Raw genomic sequence first — 22,745 nt, forward strand, 5'->3', positions numbered from 1 at the left:
GATTGCCCCTGCCAGACCGTGCAGAGCCTGCCCTTTCTTTCAGCTTAAATCTAACACAGCTGCCCACAGCGACACGGGATGGGAATCTGGTGGCAGTCGAAGCTGTGACAGCGACTTAGTGAGAGCACTTCAATTCACCTGGAAAGGTATCGCAGGGAAGGGGAGCGCAGGCTGTCTCCACCTCTTCTTCTTTTCCTATTGCAGGCAGATGCCTACTTTTCGGTCTTTCGTGGACGAACAGAAAGTCAGCATCTAGTTACCGGGAGGGGTTTACGCACTGATGCTCTGTGTATACACACAGCTTTTAAATATTTTTCTTAGCTCCCAAACAATCCATCCTGCCTGAGACTTGCTTCGGGGCCTCACAGATCTGTCTGGTGGGCATAAGATGGGGGGGGAAAAGGTGACTTTATTTTGTACCTTTTTTTTTCTGACAAAACCATTCATGCTACCTCTCCTCAAATAAAAGTAGAATTTCACTGGGGAAGGTTTAAGTACGAGGGGTGGTTATTCCCGTTCTCCTCTCTGCCTCATGTTTACCAGGAGTGGCAGAATTACACAGAAACTAAGCAGTTTACACAACCACCTGAAATAACAGGATTTTGTACTGTTTTAACTCTATAGGAGTTCGTGACTCACTAGCAATGATAATACACTTCAAATAAAGACATTCAGCTCTATTTTTTCAGTTTAGCAACCTAGCCTAGCAGGGGAGGTCGAAGCTGTCATTCCTCTATTAATATTCTTTCAATAATTAGCTGCTTCTCACAGGTTTCCCTTTTATTTCATGCCAGAAAGCAAGCCTTTCCATGAACAACATACCAAAAGAGAGAGCTACTATTTTCAAGTGTCTGTGTTCGCAATATGAACCGCTCTGTGTAAACAATGAGATCTTCCCTTGCCTTGAGTGAACCAGATGTTTCAGGAAAAAGGAAAAAAAAAACAAACCCCAATCCTCCCCACACAGAGGACAGTTATGGCAGAGAAGAGACTCTTCCACCAAACTGACCGATGGACTTCTACCTAAAAAGGTCCACGGTTCCACCTTTTTATTTCTTCCAGCTGATCTGCACTATTCAGGCAGAGAAGTATAAACTAATTTTTCACGGTCATGTCTTAATAGCCAAAGCTTTAAATGCACGCTGTATTTTCTGTCATGCCCGTCCCCTCTCTCCTACACAAACCGTCCCTGCTATGTTAAGGTGTTGGATAAGATTGATCACAGTTTCTTAGTTGTTTTCTAAATCCTGGCCAAGGTCCATTTGGTACAATAAAATACTGTTTGGACACTGCTGGGAAGAGCATTAAACAATAATGTCTGTGCAGGTGGTAGAAACAGAGGGAGAACCAGGCTATAAAGGTGCTTCTGTTCCTCCTGATGCTGCTTTCTGTCCCTGACAAAGCCTGCTCGCACCCCCACCTCGGAGCATGGGTTACAGTGAGCAAGGTTTTGGCTGTGGCTTGCTCAGGAGGGCTACCAGAGCAGGGGTCAGCCCAACAGGATCTCCTGACTTAGTATTTGCAATGATAATTTCCAATGGCAACATGCTGGACTTTGACATGAGTGAGAGACCATCTTGCAGTGTTTCATCTCGTTAGAGAGAAATCAGTGTTCAGTGTGTTATTAAAAGATTGCGTTTAATTAGTCAACAGAAAAAAACCCAACCAAACCAACACAGCCCTGCATGACTTCCAAAGAAGCAAACATCTGCATAAATTTTTTCCTCTTTCTCTCATGAATCAAAGTTCTATTTCCCACTAAGGTGATATAAAGTTCCTTTTCTGAGGTAAACAGTCCTGTGCTTTCTTCTTGGCTCCCCTTATCGTTAAAAAAATTCTCAGAATTACAGTAATGAGAAATGAACTTGCCCTCTCCTATGCCTTAATAAGAAAAATTGATTGTGGGTAATTGTGTTGTCTGTCTTTGTAGAAAGCCAATGTAGATGCAAAATGTTCATGACTGAGCTCAAATTATCTTTCAGATGATGAATGTAAATACAGAAATTGGGCTTCAATACTGAAGCCAAGCATCTGATTTTATTCTCTGCCTAGAAAAACAAAGAGCTGAATACTTGCTACTGCTGAAGAAATTAAAATCCTGATGAAATTAATTGAACATGGTTGGGTACCAGAAAAGCGTGGAGGCGCTGCTTGGCAGGCATTAAATATTCTTCTAAGTCAGCAGTCAAGACAAGATTTTTTTTCCTCCTGTTTTCTAACAGGTTGACTCAAGGACCCCAAGGAATCCCAGTTCCAGATGTGTTTATACTTCCAGCTTTTCATCCTGGTGTCCTCAGAATAGCACAAATATAAACCAGAACCCCTATAACGAGGTATCTAAACAAAAAAGACAAACATGGTCTGCATCAAAGAGATTGGGCTATAGGACCCCAAATTTCTTTAAAGTACAGCTGCTGGAGCCATCCTCCACGCAGCTATTGTTAATTCCGTTGAACTGCTCAACCAGAAAGGATCTGGCCTGTTTTAGTAACCTACCAACTCCTTGACTTACAGAGCCAGAGACATGTCCCAGGGCTCAGATCAGTTGGAAGGAGACACACTTCTGCACAGGGCTTGGGAGGAGATACCTTGGGACCACTGCACCTCCTCACACCATGGTTGCAACTCCTCCAATCCATTCCTTTGCCCTCCTCCCCAAACTCTAGGAAGCAGCCACTGCAGGCATCTCGCCTAAAAAAGAGAGAAATCCAAACGCATTCATTTCTCCTGGTCTGGAGGGACAGGTCACCTGCTGGACAGCCTTTATATGCCGGCAATCATCACGTGAGCAAATCCGGCCCGTTGCCTTCTGTCATGAGGCTTTCAGTGCCTAACAACTGAAAAGAAATCCTGAAAAACCATCAAATTGATTGTCAAACTAATATTGCTGTCATCTGTTTATGGTCATTCCTTAGTGCGTACCATCAGTTATGAAAGAACAGCATCATAAATTCACAAAATCGACAACAAGCTGAATGATTCAAATCCTTCCCCAGTCATGATACTCAAGTCTCTTCATAGCATCCACCCTCCTACCAGACAGGCTCAAACCATAGCCTGAAGGTCAACAGGCTCCAGTTTCTTCTAGACCCGGAAGAGAAGCCCTTTACATACTGGCCAGCTGAGCATCCTCTCCCAGGCCTGGTGGCTTTGACCCTCCTGAACCAGGATTCTGACAGATCTCTGCTTCTGGAAAGGGGCACAGCATCAAAATGGCCACAATCTGCCTAGTGTCCAACCAAGATGATCAAACCACAACTTGCTGGAAAATCTGCTTGGAATTCCAGAGCCTGGGTGGAGGAGCAACTTTGCTGAAATATGTGCTCCCTGACACAGTATTTCTAGCAGGGTCGCAATGGTTACCTTCAAAACCAGAAACACAGGCTCCTTCCCATCACTCTTATTATGACACAAAAAAAAAAGTACATTTCTGGCACCGTTTAAAATATAGATTTGAAAATAAAGTTCACATCCTGCTGGTATGCAAAAATGACTTGTAGGCAGTAGACTACACCGCCTATTAAAAAGCTCCCCAAATGGCCCTAGAATTGATGAACAGGCAATCATTTACTTTTCCAAAGCACTTCCAAGTTGGTAAATGCGACCTTTCGTTTGCAAAGAAAAACAGAAGTTGCCTCTACCATTCTCCTGCCTTTGACTTCACTCTGCAGGACCCAGAGGATCTTCACAGTATTCTCCTCTGTCCTCTATATTAGAAATTCAGCTGAAATCTTTTCCGCCTAAACTTAATGAAAAATACAGGATGATAAAAATCCTTTCTCTCTTCCCCCCCACCACTCACTATCAAATAACTTTTTGGAAAGCACTGAAAGTGATAATGAATACACCAGGCTTTCTAATATATTTGGTTTCCTAGACTGGATAGGTTAATACTCTTTATATTAAACCTGGATGGATTTAATATGAAGGCAAGAAACAAGGAAAAGCATATAGGAATAGGGATAGTGAATGGGTAAGACGTTGTAGTACGAGGACAGAGTGTCCCCCTTCGTGCTCTACAACTACACTTTGTGGTTTTGGATCACTTAAGTTAAAAAGGATCTACCGCGCACTTCTAGCTGTCACACGTCTTTGTCATTAAAGATGGTTAAAGACACTTAAAGATTCTATTAAAACCCCAAATCAATGATACTGCTGTTATCAACACAGTTATCCTCAATAGCAGAATCTGCCCAGAATGAGATCTGCACCTCTTTTAGATCCCAGGCACACTAGTGACAATTTTGGGGTTGAAGATGTGCTTGTATTTCAATTGTAGACCGTTTCCCCCAGAAAACTTCTTTGCTAAAAATTTTTTATCGTCTTGTTTCTTTGTAAACAATACAGTTACAAAAGAAGGAGAAAAGGCTTTAATATTAAAATATTTTGAAAATCTGCATGCACCAAAAAAAAAAAAAAATAATAATCTTCAAAGGTAGTTTCCATCTTTTCTCAAAGTTTGAGCTATAGAGACGTCATCATGAAAATGGCCTCCAAAGCTACAAAAGCCACTATGCCCATTCGAGAACTACAACCGAAACTGCCATCAAAGAAAACAACCTTTTATGGCCTGGCTGATGTTATTTGCAGACAAGACTGAGCTGGTATTATATGCTACATGCTTGTTTGAGTTTGTCATGACTTAGCACCCAGCAAAAGAGAAACAGTAAATGTGAGATCCCTGAAGGTTAGGGCTCTGCAGACAGTGCATGCCATTTTGACTCTTTTATTGCCATGCGTGAATTACAATACTGAGCACAACCGGTTCCCTCATGCCAAATAACAAGGGTAGAATTAACTTCCAAGAATCTCATCAAGACACATATTTAAATATACACACAACAGCTTTACAGCTGCACTTCATCTTATATAGAGCCAAGATCCCAATGACTGCAGAAGAGCAGAATTAGGTACTAAATATATGCTGAGCAACAAAGTTACACCCATATACAAAAGCTAAGCATCTTTCCCAACCTTCTAATACTATTAATCCGGAGAAATACATTCATAGAGTCCAATAATTCTGCTTATAAAGTACGTGGTTGTAAGAAATACATCTAGTATGTAACTATTATGAGTTTCAGCTTCAAATTGTTCTCCTAAGTTGCCTTCTTCATAATTGCTTAGCCCAAAACTCACATACTTACACATCTGTTCTTAAAGCAGTTATCCTAGAAACAGGCTACAAAATAAATTTTAAATGGCAATTTTAAAGAACATCCATGAAATCTGCATACACAGCTCCACTCAGTAGCGCTGATAAAGCATAAGAGCAACAAAATGTTAACTATAAACAAAAATGTCCTGTTCTTCTTTAGCCCTTCACCAGAAAAGCCAAAAAGCTTAATTCTATGAAACAGGTGTTATCCTTTTTCTTTCAATTAGAAGAACTGGATCAAAGTTCAGAGACTTGGAGGATGCTGAAGAAAACCAGGCTGCAGATCAGTCAACTGCTGTTAACCCAAGGCATTTTCTCTCTCATACTAGCCAGGAGAAAATAATAAACAATCGGTTTAGGACGAACATTCCTTTCATGCGTCAAATCAGCCCTTCTTTTATCTTGCTGGGAAGCCAAAAAAAACCCCACCCAACACCCAGATAGACAAATTAGAACAAATGTTCTTACAAGATATCTCTGATACAACTGTTTGCTGAAAACATCTGTACAACCAAGCACAGTCCCTGTGTGCAAAACCCAGCTGAGATTGCATAGTCTCATGACCATGATGTCATGATTCACAAATGGAAATGTACATCTATACAAAGTTCTTGAAGTAATCAAAGTCCAATTTACAACTAAAGGGGACATAAAAGAGACATTTTGTGGCCCGACTGGTCTCCAGGACTTACTAGGCAAGAAGGCTTCTTTGCTGCTTGGGACCTTCGATTGGGAGAACTTCTGCTTAATTGCGTGCACTACAGGTAGGGCATAACTGGGCTCTCCAAGAAAGCCACCACCAGCACCATAAGCTGTGAGGTCCGATGCTCCCCAAAAAACAGAGGGGAAGGTCAGTACACACCGTTCTTCGCCAGGCGTGATTGAGCTGGGGAAGTGATTGCTATATTAAGGCATTATTAAGGCATTAACAGCAGTGATAACGTGCCTGTTGCTTAAAGAAAGGGATGAAACATCTGCAGTGCTATAAGCTTAAGGAGCAGTATCTTATGGAGAGACACAGTAACTTTACTGGAAAAAGTGAGACCCACGCTCAAGTCCACGTAGAAGCCTTTGGACCAGCTCCTCCTTTGAACATCACACCGTTAAAACTAACACGTGTAGAGTGGCTTTTCATAAAGCCTGACCTTTAAAAACAAGCCAGCAGTATTAGACAACAAACACCAACAAAATAGTCAGCATTACAGAGAGATAAAGAAGAAAATCCTCTTCCTGAGGGAAGGTCAGGCTTTAGGACTGGAAGGTAGTGCCACCTGCCTCAGCGTACCTTGCAGGCCACCAGCGTGGCCCCAGGTGACCAAAGAGTTTATAAAATTTCCTTTTTAACAGAAAAGCCACACACCGCATTCTGTGGCCTTATGAGCCACCACGACGTCTACAAATCTCTGCAGCAGCCGGGGAGGGATAGGTCTCCCTCTGAAGAGTATGCCCATGTTAGTGCCTCAGGTCAGGCAAAGGACGTGCTGGTAAGGGAAAGAAGTCTCTTCGCTTCACGGACACCCGGACACCCTCCCCAGCACTCCACTGGGCTTTGTAAGTGCAGCGTGGATGATGGATCCTGGCACCAACTCCACAGGGCGCACGTTGCCTCAGGCAGACGCCCCAGTCTCATCGTATTTCCTGCCAACCAGCAGAAATTAGGCATATCCCAATACCTCATTGATTTTGCATCTCGGTACCGTGTTGGAACACGGGGAGACCGTGCTCTTAGACTTCCCTCCACAACAATTTGGGGACAAAAAAAAAGGCTCCAGGCTTTCCCCTGGAACACCCACCGCATTAATCCGAAGGCGCCCGGTCAATTCAAGCGGCAGGGGTTGAGCCTGCGTGTGATAAGAGAAGCCAAAGAAAAAAGCAACACAAACAAAACATCACCCCGCGCCCCCTGATTTCCTCCTTCTAAACATCACCATAACGAACCAGATGTGCGTGTTACTGCCTTTCTCCGGAAAAAAACTCTTCTGCTGCAGTTTTTCCTTCTTCCTTGTCACACAACCCGCCCCTCCCCCCCACCCCCCAAAAAAAAAAAAAAAAAAAAGTGGGCAAGATAAACATCATGAGCAGTTCCCTCAAAAGGGAAGGAGAGAAATGCCTAGAAATACATGTGCTGAGTACAAAGACTGCTGGATGCCAAGAAAAAAGGTGTATTTCCAGGAAACAAAGAGAACACATGCTCTTATTTCACCTCTGCTGGCTCAGCCTCCTCTGATCAGCTTCTGCATGGGAGGAGGGCGGGGGGGGATTGCTTTTTCTTGCTGTTATTCTACAACTATGAAAAAGGATAGCGTAAGGATTTGGCTTAGGCACTACAACCGAGATAATATAATCAGCCAAATATTTGTACAGGAAAATGATGGAAGCTTTGTAGCTTCCCCCATAACGATGGAGAATGAATAGTAAAGAGTTTGGCAAAAGGACTCCAGGGTAGCTTCTCCTTGCCTAGGAAAGTTGGTTTAGCCACAGCTCGCGGCCGCGGTGCCTGTGACTGCACGGGAGAGCTGGTGCGATAGCAAAATTGAAGGGACCGCTGAGAAAGGCAGCTGGGGATCCTCCTCCTTCTTGACACCTCTCAGGAGCCAGTGGAGTCCTCTTCCTTCTCACAACCTCTCGGGAGCTCTGAATCCACTGCCAAACCCATCTTTGAGAGCGCAAGTATTCATTAACCTTTAGGAAAATGTCTCACCAGATGAATTAAGTCAGGTGACATTTTATAGGCAGTGAGTGATTTTCCAGGAACGTTTCTGTACTCGTTAGTAATATATTTGGATAAAATTTCAGTGTTGTTCCTAAGGCTTAGAGCTGGAAGGAGAAATGAGCACACTCGCATGTTGAGGAATGGGAAACTAGCGGCACCAGTCTCCCCCTCCGCTGCAGAAAGTCATGTTTTCCTCTGAAAGACCACAGATGAGAAGCTCTGGCATACATTAAGAGATACATATGTTTTGCTTTTCTAACAGCCCTAGCATATTATTCCCTAAAGTTTGAGGCCAGACCTTTTAAATCATTAAGTTTTCATTCAGACTTCAAGTATCAAGAGACCAAACCAAGACTGGAAACGATTCCCATTTCTCTCCTTCCCCGGGGGATTTCCTCCCTGCAGCACGGGCTTCCCTCTTGAAAACTGCCGTCCCCACCTCCCTAGACAGCCTCTCGGCATCAGCCTCCTGCCAACCCCTAATGGTCTCTACTGGGAAACTGCCCGTTTTAACCCCAAAGCAATGCTTCCCCTTGACTGAGCTGCGCGTGGGTAAAAGCCCTCACAACTTACTCTTCTGACCATAAACCCTCATTGCTCTCTCTGTTGGTGAAGAAACTCTGCTCTTCATTTATTTAAACTCAACTTACTTTAAATGGAGGCACGCTCTGGCTGGCAGATTTAAGGTTTCAAACATTTCAGCGGAAGGACGTAGCCGTGACTCCGCACCAACTCTGAGGGCGTTCACCATGGTAGAGTTTCCATGGTAAAGTTCAAACCCAAGAGAAGCAGACAGACCCCGGTGCCTGAGAGCACGTGGACAACTCCAAAATCATTCGCGAGCAGGATGGAAACAGATAGTAGGCTGGACCTGAGTGTGGGATGCCACCTGGATGGCCCTCGTCTGTGAGGCAAGATGAGATACGAGCACTTAGTAGCCCTGCAGGGTTTTATTAAAAGCAAAACACCTCCCCTCACAACCCATGCCAGGTCTTGAGGTTTATATTTATCAAGAACATGCAAAGGTAACAAACGGGACAGAGAAGAAGGTGTGGCCACCAGAATAATTGTTTGCTCTCATGAAGGCAATGGGATCTCACTTTGTGTATCACGATTTTCTTCTCTCCTGCAGATACAGAAAAACTTTCAAAAAAAATATCACGAGAGCATTTCAATGAGATTTTTACAAATAGGTGCTTGTCAATCTGAGTGGACCGGAACGACTCTTCAATAGCAGGATCGCGTTTCCCTCTGCCAAACACAGAGCTGTTTAGAAGCTGAGCAATATACCACAAATAGAAATATTAACCAGAGTGCTTTGTACTAAATAGCCACAGATTTATCTTTCCAATGTATGGACCATAAATATTGTTGAGAAGAGAAATGCTAAACATACACCATCTGGCAAACATCTTTAACTTACACACTAAAGTTGTTAGCAGCTTTATTTCAAACATGGATCTATTCTAATAAGGCCATTCCAGCTTCTAGCACTATCCTATATTGTTTCAATGCACAGCTGAAAAGCTTCCCCTATAATTAACTTTTCTGCATTTTCGGAGCCCTGTTTGGCTTTCTAACATTTGGCCTACAAAGGCTAAAAGCTCAGCTGGTGGAAATCAAAGCAGCTTCAGAGCAGGAGACTTTTCAGATAGCAACAGCTTCTCTAGCAGACTGTACTGTACTGGCTGTTGGTGATAACTGGAAGGGCTGGAAGAGATTGCGGTGGTGGCAAGGGAACAGCTAAAGCTTGGTTGAAGAGCTTCAGCTAGTTAAAAAAGCTCTGCTAATATTTCCCAAACTTCCTTTTAGAAAGGGTGTACTAAGTAAAAAATACAAAATACGCCACCTTTTTGCTGCGCAGAGAATAACCCCTACAAAAGGGAGGGGGGCCTCTTAGATGAAGAATTTAAAAGGTAGGATGTTAATTATGTGCCCGTTCCTCGTAAAGCAGAAGAGTTTACAAACTACAAATCCTTTCCGGCAAGTGGAAGTGCTGGGGGTTAAGCTTAATTGCGAACCTCTGATCCCTTCCCTCCCGTTTCTGCAGTCGCAAACCCTCTCCACATGTACTACACACCCAGCTCCTCCATTAGGAGCTCTCATGATGTTTAGGGGTTTTATTACAGACTCCTGCAAAAAACCTAATGAGCAATAAACTTGTCGTTGTCTCAGACGTCAGCAATGACCGTGACAAGGGTATCCTGACTAAGTTTCTCTGAATCACCCAGTTATTTATCAGTTGACTAGAATAAATATTGACTGTCCTTTGCACTGTCCTCTACAAATACAAACCCACCAAAGGGCTCAAAAGGCTAAAATAAAATCAAAGTTGCTAGATAAATATGAAAAAGAGCTGGTTATTTGCCCATGGATTTTCTTGCTGCTACAGATATCCAGTGTCTCAAATAATGGCATTTAGAGAATAATCTTAAAAAAAAGAACACCTGATATTAGTAAAAAAACCTGAGTAGCTCAAGTTTTTGTTTGTTTGTTTTTAAAGGAATTGTCCAGAAGAAAAATAAAACTAAGAAGCCACTTTTTGAGTCAGCAAAGTTTTCTTTCCAGGAACATGGATAAATACACATACTCTGATTTGAATGAGTTTGGAAAAGTCAAAGACAATTAAGCCTGGAGCTCTTTCCTAGATCCTTGGCTGGATGTTTCCTACTTCTGTCTCCCCTATCAATCTGAGTGCTGTTTGTGCTGAGGGCTCTCTCAGCACCTCTCCTATGAAGACAGACTGAGAGAGTTGGGGTTGTTCAGCCTGGAGAAGAGAAGGCTCCGGGGAGACCTTACAGCAGCCTTCCAGTACCTGGAGGGGCTACAGGAGAGATGGGGAGGGACCCTTTGTCAGGGAGTGGAGTGATAGTAAAAGGGGTAATGGTTTTAAATTGAAAGAGGGGAGATTTAGATGAGATATTAGGAAGAAATTTTTCACTATGAGGGTGGTGAGACACTGGAACAGGTTGCCCAGAGAAGCTGTGGATGCCCCATCCCTGGAGGGGTTCAAGGCCAGGCTGGATGGGGCTTTGAGCAACCTGGTCTGGTGGGAGGTGTCCCTGCCCAGGGCAGGGGTTGGGAACTCAGTGATCTTTAAGGTCCCTTCCAACTCTAACTCTTGTATGATTTTATGATTTATAAACGATACAGCTTAAATTTTCAACTGCAGTCACCGTCTGGGAGGTTTTCTTTTTTAGTCACCCAACCTGAGGCAACTTTATTTCAATTTGCCAAGGTGCTCATTTCCAAAAACTTCAGTCACAGAGTCTGAAGGATGCAAAAGAGCACTTGAAAGTAGCAGCCCTCATCATCTCCATCTGAGCACCTGGCCAATAAGACATTCAAAACCATAGAGCACTTTACAGTGGGATGCTTTTGTTTACTTGCCTGTATCTTGCCCAGAACAAGCAAAAAAGCAGTGAAGATAATGGAGAAACCAGTCTCCACTCAAAGTCCCTCATGCAAACAAAGCATGAGTGCAGGCACTGCTACATGTGACCTCATATATAACTTCTTCTACTACTGTAATAGAACATATCAACTTCCGAACTTTAAAAAAGGCACAGCTTCACATAACAAGCTTTCAGTTCTCCCCTCCACCCCCTTACTTAGCGAATAAAGACTCTGGGGAGCCAAAACAGCAAAAAACTTCCATTGACTTTGGGTCCAAACTTTAACCTTTCTCTCCCTGAGCACCAGCATAAAGTTGGCTCTTCCATTCCTCCATTACTGGCCAAGTAGAACGAACAGCCTCATACAAGACAACCCAATCCAGCTGCAAGCTATAGTTCATGGAAGGGGAGGCCAGCAGTGGTGGAAAAGGAGGTCACGAGAATGCGACAGGGAAATCAACTGGAGTTACGGTGATGAGGTACCACATGCAGGAGACACAGGGAACATCAACAGAGAAGCAGCTCCTTAATTCCACCACTCACAGAATCCTCGGTGCTCAAAAGTAACACTGAGAAGGGAAAGACCAAACCCAAGAAGTAACACTTTCAGGAGTCACTGGATGCAATTAAATGGTTTATGTTATCCTGGGTGATGTTAAGACTCACTTTTAGCCTGAAAAAAAAATAATCTATGAAGGTACGTATCAAGTTCTGCTGCTAGTTTACAGCTAAAAAAATCCAAAACACACAAACAACAAATCCCCTTAGCAAAGAAGTCTAGCAGCAGAAATACCCACCAAAGGCAGGAAAAAGGAAAAGCCTTTCAATTTTAATTCAAAGGAAAGCCTAAACACACTATTTGGATGGCTTTCAGACCAACATTTTCTGTCTCTATTAGTTCCCCTACCAATGTGCATTCGTTGAGCCCCAGCTAAGGGTAGCACTCTAGGAAAAGAAGGTGTTCTTTCCTTGATGCTTCTCTTTCTGTACAAACATATCCACGGATATTTTGGAGACAAATGAACACAACTCCTCATATGAAAACTATGCACATAATTCCAAGATACTGCACGTACTAATATAATCTTTTTAATAAAACATGGGCTTGAACAAAGCATTTTTAATAAAGATCAGACACCAAAAGATTCTTTTAATGTTTTCAAAAACAGTTTTAATCTCACACTTAATGAGATGCGTTTCACTTGTGTAAAATTCCAGCCCTCTTCCAAACAGACTAACTTAAAACAAAAGAAAAGAAACTGCACTGGCTTCAAAGTCCCTCCAGCTGCACGGCCCAGCTGGAGGGAGATAGAAGGCATTGCTCCTCGTCCACTCCTGTGGGGGCTAGAGGAGTTCAGCGTTGTCCTTGACGGTCTGGTATGTGGAGGGGGAGGAGAAGAGGCACAAAGTTAAGAGCCAACAGAAGGCCAGACGCCGGGATGGGAGCCCTCCCTCAGGTACTGCTGTACCCCCCAACGCCGAGAAGCACGGCCGACACGGGACTCTCTCCTGCTGCTGGCTCTGCTGACGGGCTCCATCAGATCCCGTGGGCACCAGCAGGAGCCCGTCCATTCACTTCAGTGCCGCTTTAGTACCAGGCCCCCATGTAAGTAGGTGGAATTTTAATTAAAGAAAGAGAAAAAAAATGTCAATCTCATTATTAACCGTGAAAGGGAAAACCCACTAAGATGAAAGCCTTGTTTTCTAGGGGCATGAGAAGAATTTCCCTGCGACTGGCACGTGCAGTGCTTTTCCCTGCTCTGTCCATCCATCCTGCTCTTCAGGAACATTTGGTCACTGAGGGGTTTATTGTCTGAGAGGGGAAAACATCACGCCCCTGTCACTACCCTTGGACTAAGCACCAGCAAAGCCAAGGCAAGAATGCATATGAATAATAAGAAGTAACTTAATGCATTACATCAGTAAAACCACCCAAAGTGCAGCATCCCTCTGATGGTCTTTGCAGAGTTGCACGTACATTGGGATTTCTAAAAAAGGGTCGCAATTTGTGTTATTGTATTGGCTGCTTCCATATACAACCAAAGTAGACGTCAGAACCGCCCTGAATAACCAACCTCAGGTTTTATCTCAAAACTTACATCTGTTCTTTTTTTAAGGAAGTGAAGAAAAATCCTCAACATCCAAACAATTTGGCGAAACTTGTAATTGTCTGATGGAGGAGAAAAGAGAACAAGGTTACAGAAAGAAAAGGGAAGTACGTTGAACAAATTTTCAGGGACTATTCAAGCAATTTATGTTCTTCTTCTCAGCTGTGGAAGCTCTTATTCACCTGACTTGGAAGCTTTAAATAGTCCTCTGACCATCAGGGAGTAAATGAAATGAAGTATAGATGATAAGGTTTGTAAGCCCTGGCCTTAGAGTTCCCTCTGAAATCAGAGAAAGTAGAGAGAGTTTATCACCTAAGAAACATTTAAGTGTCCATCTGTGCCCTTGCTTTGCAGGTTTATCTCCTGTTGACTTAAACCAAGGACAAGATTAGAATCAAAAATTAAATTCCCATCAGTTTTTTGAAGCACAAGACCATTTTCTGCTCTGTATTTCAGAAGTCTTGGATTCTTGGACTGTAGCTTAGATGCAATAGCTGTGAGAAGAGACTCTGGTGCCCATGACATGAAAAAAAAATCCAATTCATCAGAAATGGTTCTGTGCTGACAACTGTCACCCAAGCCACCTTGTAAATAAAGTGAGTTTATTTGCATTAAGCAAACATTGGATAATCTAGAGTTTCTATCTGATGAGTTACTTCCACATAGCACACCCATGAAAATTTTAGTTTTAGGGTTTTTTAAAATGCTCTGAGCAGATGGACAAAAGTAAACATTTGTCAATGCTCTTATAACTTTATCAGCTAAGGAACAAATGCACAGAGCAAGTACTCTATTAAAGAGCAGCAGCACACGTTATCTAACCCACCTCGTTAATATTTTGCTGGGTGTCTGTCTTTGGCAGCTCAATATAGCATACAGCACTAAACTGGTTATATCCCAGGGTTTTTACCCTGGACTAGAAATTCTTGCATGCAGCTCAGCTCTACTTAAATTAGAAGTCTTAATTCATTTTTAAAACGTCATTATGTTCTCTAAGCAATGAGCTGAGAATTAATGCTTGGGAGATAGCTGTGGTTAGTATCACTTGACCACAGCGAAAAGAATACATGAATTTTATATCATTTCATCACTGCATCTGGTTCAGCAAAATTAATCTAAACCTTCCCCAAAGTCTAAAGCCTCTCATTTCCAGGAGTCATCTGAAACTTAACAATATTCTTGTGTAATAGATGGGATGAGTTATGTCCTAAGTGGGTGTGCAGTTTGATACCGTACCAATATATTTTTTTCCATCAATGGCAACTGCCATCTGCACAGAAACAAAAGTTCCAAAGGAATAAATGTTATCACCAGACGTCATCCCCTGGGACATAGCCTCAGGAATTATGTTTTCCTCTTGCCATGTGGAAAGTTGCTCAGAGTGAGGCGTCTCTGGGAGCGTTGTGGACAGCATGTTCTCTCGTTAACCTGAGACATATTTAATAAATGAGAGGGTTTGCATTTAATTGCTAAAATATGCCTCTCACCTGATTCTCCTTGGGTACACGTAGAGGGCGTCTATTATAGTCCTAAGGCATGACTTATGAACACAAGAGGATTCACTATGGCAACTGGGTGCAATTAAGAAAAGCCAAGACCAGCTCTAAGAGTAAGATACTGGCAGTTGTGACTGCAATGGTTCTACTACTAGTGCTTCAGATGTTTTTTGGAGCTATAGAGGGGAAAGAAGTTGTTCAAGGACTCTGTTTCTCACATCCTGCAAATCCAGGAAGGCTCTTTCTGCATGCCCTCACATCCATCCTAGCCTCCAAAACACCCAGAGTAAGAGTTTAATTAACAGATGGCTTACATGGATCTTTTAAAAGACCATTAAAACTGCCTTAAGATGGATGAACTCTTCTCCCACATGCCCAAAAGCCCAGTGACTCATTCAGCTTTTGGGCACAGCAACAAAAGGAGGGAAAGGCCACCCCAGGAGTGGTGCTGCCTAACCTTTTCCTCCTTCAGGACCACAACCCAGAAGACCCCAAGGACCCAGTATAAACTTCTTCCTGGTCACAAACATACTCCAGACTCACTTGTAGCACACGTGGGGAGGGGAGAGAGCTCTTTTTCACCCCTGGCTTGCCTGTCTTCCATAAAGTTCCTTCAAAACTTTTCAGGCAAATATTAAACTTATTAGCGTTGGACTACAGCAGCACTCACTAACTTTATTTGGGGCGGTTTAGCTTAAAAACCCAAAGAATAAACGCCATTTGTCTAGTAGAGCTTTTCAGACTTGCCTGGCTGGCACAAGAGCACATACATACGTTAAGAGCTGGTGCGTGTGTGCAGTCATGCACTTGCAAAGGCTTTACAGGCCAAGCCATCCAACTGCTCACCCTCAACCCGCTTTCAGAAGAACACAAATCAGTTGCACAACTTGACCGTAAATTTGGCCTTCAAAGATCACAACTATTTTGTCCTGCCCGTTTGCCCTAACATGGATAACTTACTGCCTTTCCCTGCCTCTTCTACAATAAGCAGCACAAAACTCCTGACGAAAAGTAGCTCCTGTGATTTGTCTCACACACAACGTTTTTTCCGGTGGCTCACCTACAGGGTGGCTGGATTACCTACATTATATTTGAATGTCAAAACCAAAGCCACAGGTTATCCCAAAGATATGCTAAGGAAGTGTCCATTCCCACCCACCCCACCCTCCCAATCATTGTGCTTCACAATCTCCAGAATTCAGGATTCCCAAGATGTTATTGGCAATAGGTTTCATACTCTCCCATTAGTATATGTTAAAGACTTATTACAACCGCACCCGCAGAAGGGGATAATTCATAGAATAGTTTGGGTTGGAAGGGACCTTTATAGGTCATCTAGTTCCAACCCCCCTGCAATGAACAGGGACGTCTTCAACCAGATCAGGTTCCTCGGAGCCCCGTCCAACCTGACCTTGAATGTTTCCAGGGCCTGAGCATCTGCCACCTCTCTGGGCAACCTGTGCCAGTGTTTTGCCATCCTCATTGTAAAAAAATTCTTCCTTATATCTACTCTCAATCTACCTTCTTTTAGTGTAAAACCATTACCCCTTGTCCTATCACAACAGTCGCTGCTAAAAAGTCTGTCCCCATCTGTCTTATAAGTCCCCTTTAAGGCTGCTATAAGGTCTGCCTGGAGCCTTCTCTTCTCCAGGCTGAACAACCCCAACTCTCTCAACCTGTCTTCACAGGAGAGGTGTTCTAGCCCTCTGACCATTTTTGTGGCCCTCCTCTGGACTGGCTCCGTGGTTCTTTGTCTGTCCTGTGCTGAGGATGCCAGAGCTGGACAGTGGGAGTAAGTAGACTAAAGCTGCAAATTTGGGAAACTCCTGAAGGAGTTTTTCCATATATAATAATAATAATAATAATAATAATAATAATAATAATAATAATGTAATTTTACATCCCATTGATGTATAACTTATATCTATATATATGTATGTAATATATATATAATAATATATATATAATATACATATGTATAATCTTATAACTAATAGATTAAGGAGAGGAGGAGATTTTCAATCTTCCTTTGCAGTAACTATAATACCCTCCTCAAAGCCTCCAGTTTGCTGCTGGAGCAGGGCAGGGACCGGGGGCTCCTGGCCGCGGCCCCAGGAGCGAGACGGTAGCACAAACCCCATGGGGACAGGCTGGGCCAGCAACCCAGGGCAGCTGCTGGTGGCTCAGCGGTCAGGAATGCGAGGGATTAAGTGGGTAGAGAGTGCAGGTGGGGCAGTCACATGCAAAGGCAATTCCTGCATGCAGCTAGGGAGGGCAGATGCGCCAGTTCAGAAAGGGCCGTGAGATGGCTGGGGAGCTGTGTGCTTGGCGTGCAGAATACACATTATGGATACGGTCCGGTTCGAATAAATGCTTGCTTTTATGGGGGAGATGCATTGGTGTTTTCCGCTCTAACCCTGCCCGTGCTCACTCACAGCCCAGGCCAGCCAGCATCACCGGGGTGAAGCTAAACCTAGCAGACACCGATGGAAGCCGGTGAGCGTGCAATTAATCGCACAAGCACGGCTGGCCATCAGTAGCAGAGGATGAGCCAGCCTGCAGCAGCACCCCCCTTTGCTGGGAGTGTGCCTGTGCCCACCCCGAGAGCTCCACCAGCCCACCCGTTTGGACACAGGGGTCCCACTTTGGAGCCAGGACATGGAAATCCAGGAGAGAAAAAACTTTGATGAAACTTGGCAGTTGATAATCTCAGCCCTAACCATCTCAGTTTTTAAACCGAGGAGGAACAAACGTATAAAGGATAATTCCTGTGCCTATTTTTTTTAGTGCGCATTAAATTCTTTGGCTTGAGTAAAGCCGCAGGGTGATAACTGCTTGTAATAGAAACACTGCAAAACAGATGCTACAATCCCATGTCTTTTTTTTTTTTTTTTTAAGAGAGCTCAGAAACACAATTTAAACTTCCAAACAATTCACTGGCTCTATAGAAAGGGAAAGAAGCCTTTAAATATTTGACTTGCCAAGTAGTCCTTTCACAGGATAAACCAAATACAGCAATAAACATCAGCATTTCAGAAGAGGAGTTGAAAGCGTAGCTCTGCAAAACCTCTGATTTAGCATAAAGGAGTGAACTGGATTTTTTCTTTCACATATGTCACGTAAGGGAAGATTTTCAAGTGCCAATTGATGTGGTAATCACAGTGGTAGCTCACACTATAATGCACTTACTCAACTTCACTGTAAATGTCACATGCCCATAGGTGTTCCACTGTACTATAATTTGCTCTATAATGTAGCATTACCTCAACAAAATAACACCCTTGGATTTTATTTTTAAAGTTAAAAAGGCCTGGCAACTCACTTAGAAACTGCACCGAGATTTTCTCCACTTGATGCGACCAGCCACGCGTGTGTTTGATCTGCTCGCTGCCCGAAAACCAGGGAATTACCTTAATAAGGTAATTACCTTGTCTGAGAGCTGCCCACTGGAAGGTGAGCATCATCCACCAGCCAAAGCCCACCTGCTCGCTGCACGGAGATATCCAATCGATAATGAGAAAATGATCCAAATCGGATTAGTGACGTCAGTTTTTAAGCCCCGCTCCTGAAAAAGGAACCTAGAGACCCTTCTCAGTATCGTAGATGACACTGCATACAATATTGCATACAATATCCCCCCGACCTTCAGATCCAAACCTTCCTGCTGTGGTGTTTGGGAAAGGCGAAGGGCTGCGAGCTAACGAGCTTCAAATGACTACTGACTGGCTCTTTGCTGTCTCAGATCCATGCGTCCTGCCAGTTCAGTAAGTGGAGTCTGACGAGAAGTTGGCAAAATGTTTGCTTTTCCCTCTCCGCAGCGTCGCCGCGCATCTTACCGTACGGCACAGTCCACATCAGCTCTTTTCCCAACGTACTATTACTTCCGAGCATCAGCAACACTTGAACGACAACTTATAAGCAAATACAACCACCAAAACACTCTTTGGGGTTTATCATCCACTGCCTAATCTAAATTTATCACAGCATCGCCAGCCTGCTTCAAAGTGGAGGAAAGGAAGGGAAAGATAAGGGTTTCTGCAACGATTAATGAAGAAGCGCTCTTATCTGATTCTACTTTTCACGAAATACAACCAAGTGAAACAGGCATTTAATATCCATAACTTCTGGGCAGCCCTACTGGTGAGGGTTCCTTCTACCAGCATCGTGCAAAAATGATCCGTGCTGCTGGATGAAAGCACGCACTGACGCTCAGGGGGGGGTCTCGCATAGGACTGAGTCCCCAAAGCTCTGCCGAGAAGAGAAACGGGATGCTTTATTGCCGTAGGGTTTTTGGGTTGGTTTTTGTTTTTTTTTTCCTGTTGTTATTGTTGTCTTTAGGGGATTTTTTTTAAAAAAAAAAAAAAAAAAAAAAGTTTCCAGCTGAAAATATGCGTGAGTGTAATGGAAATGACATGCAGGCAACAGCTTCCCTCCCCCATTTGGCTGTCAAATTGAGCCCAGGCTAGAGCAGCCCAGCAAACTGCATGGGGAGGGGGGGGGGACGACAGAAGGGGGGGCGAGGGGGAGGGTTCAAGTGGGCAGGGGAAGCAATGAGAGCCTAAATAAACTTTGACCATTAGATAACAGGGCTATTATTGCTCTGTAAGACTTCCTGAATGGCCTAGAAAAAACAGAGGCAGTTCTTGTTCCTGCCTGAAGGAAAGGAAGCACAAGGATGAGCGCCCACTATGTCGACTGAAAACTCTGGTTGTTTCCTTCCTTCCTTCTTTCTCTCTTTTTTTTTAATTATTTTTTTATCTGTTCTTCCCTTCCCCCCCCCCCCCCAATCCTACTTAAAACCCGCGCTGTATACTTAGCCAAAGCCAGGAGGACCATATCTTCATGCCAAAAAAAAAAAAAAGCAAAAAAAAAAAAGCCCCAAACCCTTGAGGTTTCTATTGCGGGACGTGAAACCCACACATTTTGCACAGGCTGCCCAGCTGCTGGTACAAGGTGACGGATGCATCCCACCGCGCCGTCGGCAGCACGCCGGCAGGGAAGAGCAGCGGGATCCCCGGCAGCATCCCTGCACCTGAGTGGCAGCGACAAGAGCCGACGAGGACAGGAGCATCCCAGGTAATTGAAAGAAGTACAAGGTAAAAATAGAAAGCAAGCAAACGGCTTTCTTTTGAGAAAATATATAAAAAATTTTGACAGTGGGTAATTAAAAATATGCATGCTTTATGGAGGGCTAGTTCCCCCTCCCCAGATTTTATACTGAAACAACTGACTAGCAAGGGCAAAATCTCTGCCCCTTCCTGTATCTTTCCTGTTCCCTCCAATACATCACCTCACATTTCATTCTTTCAGAACTTTGAGAAGGTTTTTGCTCACTTAAGTCACCTCAGTGAAGGATATTCACTGTTGTTAACCTTTTTGCTTGCATATATGGTATTGTTGGTGGGCTAAAGCTGTCAGACTCATTAGGAAAGCATCCACACCAGTGATGTATAGCTACAATTCCTCAGGCTCAAACCAGATGCTCCAGACTGTCACGAAAACACTAACTTGTGTTGTTTATTGCCACTGTTCTCTTTTAAGGTGAAAGCAGTGAGAAGTAGATCACTCAACACCACGTTTGGAAGACGGTGTGTCTTGGGTCCAGAGTCCCAGCCGACCTTCCCCTCCCAAACCATTACAAGCTTCTTTCCTCTCCACCTCCTCCTGGTCCTTCAGGTGCTCCCCATCTGCTGTGAGCTCCCACTCTGGCTGCCCAGTTTGCTCTGTCTACACAAACATTGCTACAAAATGCAGCAACTAAGGCCACCTCACCTCCCCAAACACGCTCAATAGCTTTTGTAATAAATGGGAAATTTCTATCTGTCACCCTCTGCTCCTGCCGTCAGACCATTCCTGTAGTTTCCACTTATTTCCACACTCCTTGCTGTATTCATGCTCTCGTCCACACCGCCCACCTAGTTAGAATTTTTCAGTTCTTCCCCAGCTTCCCGCTGCTCCGTACTTTCTTCGCATGCGTTACCCATTCCTTCCCCACTAATCCACTTTAAAGCCTTTCTTCTGGCAGCCTTCAATACGAAATCCCACCAGGAGCAACAGTCTCTTTGGTGGAGGATCTGCACAGGGCTCCTCACACCCTAACACCTCCTCCTTGGTTTTGAGCAGCATCAGGTTGGCCACCGGGTTGACTGGTGCCGACCGCTGAACAGGAATGTCAAACTGGAAAGCACGGGTCTGTAACTGGAGCTAAGGGGACAGCCTCTACGGACAGAGACCTCCAATCTCTGCGTGCTCAGAACTAAACAGAAAATACGCGGCTAACACAGACGCACACATTGCAAACAAAAAAAGACCAACTAAACAGAAAAGACCAAACCCTTAAATGCCCCAGTTTTGGTCTAGTGGCCTAAATATGTTGCTTCTCACTTGAGCGGGGAGTATGTTTAAAAACCAGAACCGTAGAGGAAAGGAAAGAAGTTCCAGACCTAGGAGACCACATGAAGGCACCAGGAAGGTGAGAGAGAGAGTGGGAAGAGCAAGTTGCTGGATTGTAAAACTGAGCTTGTGGCAGACAAGATGAAAATAATGTTTAAATAGATTTCTGGTGCAAATAATAATGATTTAATTTTTCATAACTCCTTTCTGATATACCCCCAAATTATTCCTCCTAAAATACCTGCCCCGGGATAAGAAAATGAACATCCAGAGGGAAAAAAAAAAAAAAGAAAAAAATGGAGTGAAAGCAAATTTTGCACTTGTATTTTACTAACTCTCCAACATAAAAGGTTCAACAGCTGTGAGCTCATCCAAAACCTTAAGAGGTAGAAACGTCATTCTGCAGGACTGGAAAAAGTGATCTTAGTTTCACTTTTAAGTGACTTAAAGAAAAGTCGAAGCTTGTTTCTGCCTCCTCCTAGGAATGCCAAAGAGTCAATCCAGGAGCCCTTGTGACCATAAACAATTTTTTTTTTTCTGGTTAGCGTCTGTTTAATTTTTTTTGTTCCCAGAAAGGCTGTCATTAAATAAACAACAGGGTTCACGTACGAAAAGGCAGACATCTTTCAGGCCTGAAAAACGAGAAAGCAATTCCAAAAGCTCCTAAAATGAGCAACCAGACCAAAAGACAAGGACAGTGTCAGATGTGACTCAAGGTCTGACACACTCCTCCAAGCCCTAATGACTGAACTTCACCGGGACTCGACAGGAAAAATAAACCTTTCCAGAGAAAACAAAGCCGTTACATGCAAAAATAGGTGAGGAAAGAAAGGAAACCAAGGCTTGCTGGTGAGAAACCCTGTCACTGCATCCCGTAGGTCTGAATCATGCCTCAACACAGCCTATGGTTTGGAAGACCTCGCAGGGTACCTAGGATACCCCTAGGTACCTACCACCCCTGTGGTGGGGGGTAAAAGAGAGAAGCCACAAGTGCTCGTGTGAGCTGCAGGACACGGACTGGCATCTAGTGCTTGGCTAGCACATGGTGTAGCATTAAACTGCTGCAACAGTTGTTAAGGGGCTCCTCTTGTGATATCCCAGTGGTACAGGCAGGACAGGACCCTGCAAGCACGTTCATGGAGTCCCCAGGAGGAGGTGAGACCCATCCCCGTGAAGGTGAATAGCACCAAGCCAATACAGCACATTGGCTTTGCTCTTTGGTCTGCGGCGAGTTTCCCCCCATTTAAGAGCTGGCTGGTAAAGTCTTCTAAGAAACAAGATTGTTCTACCAATGCCTGCCTGTGTGCGCTTGACATTGGCAAACCCTCACCTATGGGCTCCAGTGGGATATCGAAAAGCAAGGACCTGTGCTGCCCCTGGAGCCTTCGGGGCTAAGCAGAGCTCATCCTGGCTGCGCTGAGAAAGCAACATCCTTAAAAACGACAGGTCCAGACCAGAAAACACACTAGAAATCAGCTGTCG

Source organism: Numenius arquata, chromosome 4 (genome assembly GCF_964106895.1).
Source record: "Numenius arquata chromosome 4, bNumArq3.hap1.1, whole genome shotgun sequence".
Lineage (NCBI taxonomy): Eukaryota > Metazoa > Chordata > Aves > Charadriiformes > Scolopacidae > Numenius > Numenius arquata.